The sequence below is a fragment of the Protopterus annectens genome, chromosome 12.part0 (assembly GCF_019279795.1).
Source record: "Protopterus annectens isolate FY-2018-M chromosome 12.part0, PAN1.0, whole genome shotgun sequence".
Taxonomy (NCBI): Eukaryota; Metazoa; Chordata; order Ceratodontiformes; family Protopteridae; genus Protopterus; species Protopterus annectens.
The window spans coordinates 906,032,561-906,041,816 of NC_056746.1; the positions used below are offsets into that span (position 1 = coordinate 906,032,561).

General features: G+C 42.5%; 1 long non-coding RNA gene and 2 other non-coding genes across 3 annotated transcripts; all 3 read right to left on the minus strand.

Moving 5' to 3' along the window:
* Nucleotides 1–618: 618 nt before the first annotated feature.
* LOC122816868 lies at nt 619–5,647 on the minus strand. The gene is made up of 4 exons (XR_006367113.1): nt 5,540–5,647; nt 5,227–5,290; nt 2,444–2,561; nt 619–828 (listed from the first exon to the last, which is right to left on the minus strand). It is a non-coding gene; the product is annotated as an uncharacterized LOC122816868 (long non-coding RNA).
* Nucleotides 1,303–1,392, minus strand: LOC122817464. Its single transcript, XR_006367279.1, has one exon. It is a non-coding gene; the product is annotated as a small nucleolar SNORD12/SNORD106 (small nucleolar RNA).
* LOC122817462 lies at nt 5,359–5,446 on the minus strand. The gene has a single exon (XR_006367278.1). It is a non-coding gene; the product is annotated as a small nucleolar SNORD12/SNORD106 (small nucleolar RNA).
* Nucleotides 5,648–9,256: the final 3,609 nt, after the last annotated feature.

Consider the following 9,256-nt stretch of genomic DNA (forward strand, 5'->3'; position numbering starts at 1 on the left):
GACAGCCAGTCTACAACTGGCAATACTAGGATTCCTTTTTAAAACCATACCTGTAGGGTGCCATTTTGTTACATCCATGGGTAAGGCCAATTTGCTGGCCCACTAAAGTGGGATAAGTTACTCATCCCAAGATGAGTCTTAAGCCACCTGCTACAGAACTGAAGCCTGAGATGACAGTAGTCAAGAATGCTGAATGCCTATTCCTACAGAAATTACATGCTTTGAGAATGGCCTCATTTTCAGGTACGTCTAGGTGTACCAAGCTTTAGACCAGACATCCTAGGCTAAATTGCTCAGTGGCTCCAAAGGAAGCTCTGTACCCAGGACAACTTAAGTTAGAGGCAAAGATAACAGAAAATCAACTGCAGGGCGCAGAAAGAGCCACAGCTGTAATATACTGAAAAGCACAGAACTTTATAAATCCTAAAGTTATGCTGGAGGATGGATTCATGGATAGGAGGATGGATTCATGGAGAGGAATAAAAAGCAGTGGTTCATCCAATTGAAGATTACTTTAAAGCTCTGAACCACAACTCTGCTTTAAACGCAAAACTACACATTTCCATCCTAGATAAAATTTTGCAATTTGTTTAAAAATGCTACATTTCACAAGCACAATCATGGTAAAGTTTTTATTTTTCAATAACCCGCCACTTGCTTCCTCCAACCCAGAAAGCAAGAACATTGAAAGTCAGAGCTCCTTTTTGTTCAGTTGGGTAGCTTCCTTCCAAGGCTTGAGTTTACTTCTGTGAAGTGAAGTCAGCAGATGTATTAAAGGCTCTGGTGGCAGCTTTGTTCCTGCTTCTTTGACATTCTCCATCTGAATACCTGCATTAAAAAAAGGGGGGGGGGAAATCAGTATGCACAACACTGAGCAACACCTTTGCATTTCATTTGCTGAACACACACACTTACCCTCAGTCCTTCATCCGTACAGTAGTCACAAAAATCAGACTAATGCTTTCCATGCTGCAGGGAATCAGCACATACATAGCAGTCTAGACAAACTTCATTAGGGGTGCTGCATACCACAGATTTCCTAGAAGTCTGCAGGAATGAAAGAATGAGCATCCAGGTATAGTCTCACCTGGGACTAGGTTTACAACCCCCTAAGAAAGCACTTAATAGAACACTGCTGAGAATGTAACAGTACCTGACAAGTGGGGAATAAATACTGCTATACCTTAATATGAACTAGTATTAAAAAAACACATTCTGCATCATGCACTATTATACCAACACAGTTTTGTACTCACTGAATGGAAATCAGGAACTCAAACTAGTCAAAAAAACTTGGCATCTGCATGGCCTTCAGATAAATTGGCTTATATATAATCCACATCAGCATTTGCGATAAGATGGGGAAAAAAGCTTAATCATCACAAGTCATACAGTCCCATTCCAGAAAGTATGGGAACCAAGTCACCTTTTTGCAATAAGAATGGTCATCTAAAGCGCTGAAATGCAATTTGAGCCTTTTTCCTTGCATGCTGAGCAGCTACCTGGTGCTTCCCGACAGCCATGCAGCCCTTACTGTGACACTGGTGACAGCTTAAAATGCAAATTTACAACATTTCTTCCAAACTAGTGGGATCTACCACAATCTGACTCCCTCTGCCAGCAATAAGCAGCCAATTTAAAACTATTACACTAGAAAACTAGACTACAGAGATAATGGGTAACCATGCTCAGAATCTCATACCACGATACAGAACTTCATTCACAAGCTTTAGTGAAAGGAATCTTACCTATGCTAGATCAAAAAAGGTGCTACTAGATAACAGAATAAGCAACCCAACTGGACAGCTGCTCAGCATGCAGTACAATTCCAACAAGAGTAAAAAGCATTTGAGAAGTGATCAGTTTACAACTAGGAAACCTTTGACATGCACTGTTAAGCAAATACCTAAAGAAAATACTAGATGCTAGGTTTGACTGATTTGGGTACAGCTATTCCCATAGTCAGATTGTGGGTTGACCCCCTAGGACCACCTGCTCAAAATACTGCTCTGTGGCTATTATTGAAGTAACAATGCCCTGGCAAGGGTAGGTGCAACACCTACCTTTTCACTGGAGCACAGACCACTCCTATCCTACAAACTCAAGCACTAGACAATTCCAGTCACCAATGAAAACACCAAGTTACAGTATCTACATGGCCTTCAGTTGAATTGGCTTACATACTCCCGTTATCAGCATTTACGATAAGACGGGGAAAAAAGGATCATCATAAAGCCATCATGTAGAAGCATTCAATGAAGTTGCACATAAGCGCTTCAGTTTACCCAATGGGAATTGAGGTGTTTTAGAAAACAAAATGCTAAAAGTGCAATGCCAGGCTTAGAGATGTGGCTCTCACCGTACCTAGCTCTTTGCACATGAAATGCAAGTCTCTAAAGACTGCAATATTCAACCCATTAGTTCAGCAAACAGAAGAACTCACCTCAAGTTTATAATTCATAGCAAACTTGTCAGGCCAGAGTTTTTTCGTGGAACTGTGTAGCCTCCTGCTGCCAGTCAAATATCCAAAAAGTGCTCCATACACAGCAACAGTTGCATACCTGCAAGAAAAAAGGTGCTCTTAAAAGTTTACTAATTCATATTCGGTCACAGTCAAAGAGTCCACTGAACTTTCAAAGATACTCCAACCTTATGGAACTGCAGAGATGGTGTGCCCCAATGGAACTGCAGAGATGGTGTGCCCCAACGGATTGACAAAGGGGCATGGTTATACAAACAAAGGCCAAAAACTTTCACATCTAAACCTCATACTATACAGACCAGACCAACACTGGTTTCAACTGTACCAACTCTTAAAATGTTATAACCAGAGTTGGGCAAATTCTGTAAAAATGCATTAGTTCCACAGTCAACCTTGGCATTTATACTTGCCTTCAAAACCGTACTTCAGCTTCAGAAAAAAGCTACAGCACAGTGTCAAGCTCACCCCTGGATAGACAGTAGCAAACCCCACCTAAGTACCACCTGCATAAAGTGACATGGCCCCAAGGACTGCTTTGAATATTTAAAGCATGGCACTTATGGCTTTGGAGGTTGTTGGCATGGCTTAATTTTAGACTCATGACTACACCACAAACTGTTCGGCATTTGCTGAAAGGCAGCTCCAAATAAAACTGCTAGTGTGAAAAACACCTGTGAAGTAGTGACAAGTGCAATGAGACTTCCAAGCAGACATGTTTCAGGTTTAGTTAAATTAGGAGCAACAGGGTACACAGGCTGCAAAGCATCCCAGATCAATTTATACTGCCATTATCAGCACCCCCCACCTTGCTCTTATGAAGCCTGCAATCTTTTGCATACACTGTTCTGCAGTTAACAGCATGTTAGGGGCACTAACAAGTTGAAAATGCTTTTTGAAGCAATTAACTTTACTATGTGCACTGTGAAGCCCCCCCCCCCCCTCGGGACCCCCACAACTTCATTTCAGCAGATATAACCTTGCCAGTTACAGAATTTGGCCCTGGAAAATCTGTGCAACAAGTGACAGTAGCATGTGATGCTCACTTAATAGGACTGAGTCAGTGGGACTCTAATCTTAGAGGGGGCACAAAAAGCATAGGCCTTTTTATAAAAACAGATCTGTCTTCCTGTGTGTGTGTGTGTGTGTGTGTGTGTGTGTGTGTGTGTGTGTGTGTGGGGGGGGGGTGAAACTGGTATTCGACTTCTCTAAAGAAATATCTTAATCAAAATTTAAAGTTCTGAATTTTTTTTCAGAATTTAAGCCCAATATATGTATCAGAGTGTGAATACTGGAAAAATGGTGTAGTCATAAGATGGATACCAATTAAGACTCCCTATATAAATGGAGTGGTAGGAGTCATTCCCATGAAAGTGCTTACCAAATAAAATGATTCTACAAGCTGAACATAAGCTGTTTCTTCAACACAAGTCACACAAGCAGAAAACTTCTCTGCCAAGTATGTTGGCAATCAAGCTTAGTTTCCTTTAGTAAGGTAACTTAGAAATACCAAGGACATTCTTACATGGTTTGTATTGTTTTCTAGGTGACAAGTGTAGTGTACTGGCTCTCTTCAGTTCTGTGCAGGATGGGCATGGCTGTTGAATGGCATGAAGTTTTGCATATGAAATGGGGCGACTGACATGCCATTCATATTAGGCAGTGACACCGTGCATACAATTAATGTGGCCAAACAATTGTACTGTAAAATAAAACTAATCCAAGGAAAGCAAAGTAATTTTAACATGTATATATATATATTAACTGACTTACAACAAAACAATGTTTTAACATTTGGGACAAGATGCTTACACCCACTGCCGAGACCTCAAAATTAGTACATTGCGACACTGCATCTTCCAGTACAAATCGTTCTGGATTTCACCAACAGCATGCCATAAAACAAAGTTTTTCAAATTGTATCCTTTCCACAACTGTTTGCAAGGGATTAATTTAAACCTCAGCTTGGCAGACAGACTCAAACTAAACGAGGAGGAAATACAGGAGACTCGAATCACGATTCATTCACACCGGATGAATGTGGAATACTTCCAACTGACGTACGGGAGGATTTATGGCGGTGGTTGCTACTGCGCATCTGGTGAGCCAGTAGTGCAGTACACTATCGCCGGAAAAAGAATGGTGCTTTAACCTGCATGCAGTTATAAATGCATGTTACAGGACACGCGTGCAGATACGATAATTCATGAAACCATCACTGAAGTTACTGCAGCATGCATTTATGGACAACTTTAGTGAGATATGAAAGAGTGCAAAAAACGTGGAAGCCCAATAGACACGTTGAAAATTGATAGCCACATCAGATTTTAACGTGCATTAACAGTAGGCCATACTACAAGAGCTCCCCGGACCGTTTTAGCTACCTTCCCTCAACTCAACAGTCCATTCCGCTTGGGCTCATCAGTTACTCGACAGCCCCGTAATGGCACCCGTATATCAAGTCACGATTGACCCCGCGCGCCAGTGAGCATCTCATCGTTATCTTGACATTAAAAATCGAATTTACTTTTGAAAAAAAAAAAATCGAATTTACTAGTTTAACTGGGCCCAATTTAGGGCCTACGCTGCCCCCCCCAGCTCAGATGCACATGACACGTGGAGATATGCCCGCTATTCAGGCAACACAACAGCAATATTTACAAGTCCCCATCATGGGTTACTTTAGATAAAAGCATCAAAACGACAGCTGGGCAAATTGCACACGTTACACCAATATTGAATCTTACCTTCTTAACCGGGTACTATGGGAGTCTCCATCTTGCCTGTACCTTTTGTCGATTTTTGAGCAAGCTAGAAATCAAAGAAATCAACTGTTACTCTACTAGTAATCCCAAGAAAGCTACAACTCGTTATTTCAAAGGCGTTTTCAGACAGTTTGGCATTAAGACACTATATCAGCAGCGTCGTTCTGATGGGGAAAAAAGTCAAGTCATCCTACAAACGCCTTAAACATACACCCAAAATTACTTAAAAAATGTTGCTATACAAGAAATGAAGACACTAAAATAGTGATACGTCAAAAATCACAAATGAACCTACCTGAACTAGCGTCTGCAAAACAGACCGTAAACCACGAACAGCTCTTCCAGTCACCTTCATACTGCAGATACACAAACTAAAGAAAGAACGTTAACGTTGCGTTCAGTTTATATAGCGTTGATTACGTAACCACACGTGACATTTCCCAAAGTACTCTGGGAACGTCTCTAGTCCCTCCCAGACTTTCCTTCCTCGGAGTAGCTGTTCTTCGAAGTAGGATGGACACGTGGGTTGCTTGATAAATGTTGTATTCTCCTTTACTGTAAACGTTCTGCACGTACTTCAGATAGGGTTACCACCTGTCCCACTTTGCGAGGGACAGTCCCTCTTTGGGAAGTTGTGCCCTAACAAAAAAAAAATGGCAAATGTCCTTAGATTTTAGGACAAAATTATTTCCTATATTTTATGTAATAGTTGCATAAAACAGTTATTCTGTATCTAAAATACCTAAATGTTATAAGAAACAGAATAAGCAACTAAAATGCTACAATAATAAGCTTTTATTTCGGCAAAAAAGTTAAGTTCTAACCTTTGTACTGACCGTGGGTATGTGTCGGCCTGTAAAATCTGATGTTTGTATCAAAAATGTCCCACTTTGACCAATTGAAAAGGTGGCAACCCTAACTTCAGAACTATGGTCACGTAACAGGTTTTTGACTGATAGTGCTGCGGGTGCTGCATATGTATACGTTTGTCCGACCATCGGGGGCCAGGGGTAAGGGGAGATGCTGAAAGTGGCACTTTGTTAGTTAAAAGGGCAGTAGGCAGTATTTAGCTGTCTACTCCCATAAGAGAAGCATATCTGCTCCGCAAGATCTGTATATGTATATATATGTGTGTGTGTGTGTGTGTGTGTTCATAGGTAGGTACTAGGCTATAGGCCAAAGGGCCTCCCTGGCTTACACCACACAAGAAAGTTATTTTCCTGTGCCACTGTCGAGCAGAGACACAGAAGTGATCCCCAGGGGTATTTCCTATTTCCCATCCACTCATCAAGATTTTTCTTGAAGAGTGCTAATGAAGAACTTTGCTTGACATAGATGGGTAGCCTGTTCCAGAGTATGGAAAGTCTCTGGGAGAGGAATCTATCCCTCCAGCATGTCCTGTTTATTGTGGTGACAAGGTTTAGGTCCCTAGAGCGTGTAGCTCAGAGGGATTGGGATTTCTTTAGGTGTAGCATGTCCAACAGCTCTGGGTTTGACATAGCTTTATATGTTAGGCAGAGATCACCTCGGAGTAGGCGATATGCTGTGGAGTAAAGTTGGAGTTTTTTGAGGCGGTCAGTGTAGGGCATTTGTTTGAGGCTAGTAATCCTCTTTGTGAGGTACTTCTTTGGCCTTTCCAGCTGCTGCAGATGTCTTGTGAGGTACATTCCAAAAGGGGCATTGTACTCTATAATGGGTCTAATGAGTGTCGAGTAGATGGGAACAATGACCTCTTTTTTCTTGGATGAGAACCCTTTTTTGATGAGGTGTGCCACGTAGGAGGACTTCCTTACTACTGTGGCGATGTGACTATCAAAGGAGAGACTACTGTCCACCTGGGTCCCAAGGTCTCTTATCACACATTCAGTGTTAAGTAGATTGCTGCCTATGTGGTAGTTCATGGGTACAGAGTTTTTACCAAAGGGGATGACACTGCACTTTTTGGCATTGAGCTTGAGGCCATGGCTCTGACACCAGGCATCTTTCTCAGCGAGGTCCTTCTGTAGGATGTCCACATCATTTGGGGATTTGACTATGGCTCCTAGTTTGCAGTCATCTGCGAACTTTGTTAGCCAGAGGCCTTCTGTGTTAGCCTGTACTTCAGAGAAGTAGATACCAAACAGGAGAGGTCCCAGGACGGAACCCTCTGGTACTCCACTTGTCACTGCTTTGAGGTTAGATTTGGAGTCTGCAACTTTTACAGTGTGGGTTCTGTCAGTGAGCCAGTCGGCAACCCATCTTGTGACGTAGGATTTATACCTAGTTTAGTGAGTTTAGCTATAATTCCAGAATGGGGGATGGTGTTGAAAGCCTTGGCAAGGTCAAGATAGACTGTGTGAACCACCTTACCCTCATCTATGGCTTTGGTGACTGCCTCAAGGAAGTCGATCAGGTTCAGGACGCATGATCTGCCTTTCACAAACCCGAACTGGGTGGGATCCAGAGTTTGGAGGTTACCAATGTCTTTGTTTATTCGTTCCATAATGATACGTTCCATGGCCTTGCAGACCAAGCTCATCAGGCTAATAGGTCGATAGTTCCTGGGATCAGTGGTGGCTCCCCCTTTGTGGAGTGGGATAACTGTTGCTGTGCGCCATTCAGTGGGCACAAAGCCTGATGCAAGGCTATTCTTGAACATGGTGCTTAAGTGGGGAGCCAGTTCGTTCTGAAGTTCGTGTAAAACGCAGCCTGGGATGTTGTCCTGTCCCATGGATGCTGTGTTTTTGGCTTTAGAGAGTGCAGCTTTTACCTGCGTAGTTGTGATTACAATATTGTTGGCAATGTCAGTTGGTTCTGTAATTTTCTTGCCTTTGTGCTGTAACTCAAAGCAGATCTGGGTGTTGCCATCGAGATTCTTGACATAGCTATAGAATACTTTGTAGTTGTCCTTGGAATTAGTGGCAATTTTGTATTCATAGCTAGCTTTGGAGGATCTTATAAGGGATCTCAGTTTCTTACTGAGGCTGACCAGGGAGCTCCTCCACTCATGGGATTTTACTCTCTTTTGCAACAGTTTCGTCCTTCTGTTGTACAGTTTGTTTATGGCAGGGGACCACCAGATTGGCTTCCTTTTTTGGAGAATAGTGTCTTGGTTCTGTTTGGGATAGCATGATCTATGCACTCGTGTAAGTGCTTATAGACTTCATTTGTGTAGGATTCAGCAGTTGTAACTGTATTGTCCATCTGCATGGGTGTCATGAAGTTCACCACTTCTGTCTTAAGAAGCACGAAGTTGGCTTTGGAGAAAGTTTTTACTGTGGTTTCCTTAATGAGGGGTGGGGCAGGATGTGGATATCAAGGGTGATTAGCTTATGGTCGGATAGGACCAACGAGGAGTTGACTTCAGGTGTGGAACACTGGTCACTCATGTTGGTAATGACTAAGTCTAGGATATTGTTGCCCCTGGTGGGGGTGTGGATAAGTTGATCCAAGGCATTGGAGTTTATGAATTCCAGAAAGCGTTGAGCTAAGGAGTTGGTGCATGAGTAGTTTTCCCAGTTAATGGTGGGGTAGTTGAAGTCGCCCATTATTAGGGTGTTTGGTTGAACCCTAATATTTTCCAGTACATCAAGAAAAGAGGAGTGGGAATTCTGGGGCATGTTGGGGGGATCTGTAGCAAGCTACAATTTGGATTGCAGTTTTGCTCAGAGTTAGTTGCACTTGGATAACCTCTGATGCATTATGCTGAGCAACTAGCCTGGAGGTGTGGATATCCTTAATGAATATGGACTCACCTCTTCCTTTGGTGTTTTGGTCCAGGTTACATGGCCAAAAAGTGTGGTATGAGTTATAGCCTGGTAGTGCAGGGGTGCTCTCTGGAGCCTTGAACCAGGTCTCAGTCACTGCACAGATATCGATGTTCTCCATTTTAAGGAGTGCCTCGAGTGAGTACATTTTTAGATTTAGACTTCTAGCATTGAGTAGTATTACCCTCAGTTTTTGCTTGCCTGTTCCTGTTATGGTGGTGAATTTATTTGAACCTTGCCTAAAAAAGGCACTATAGGGGCAGCAA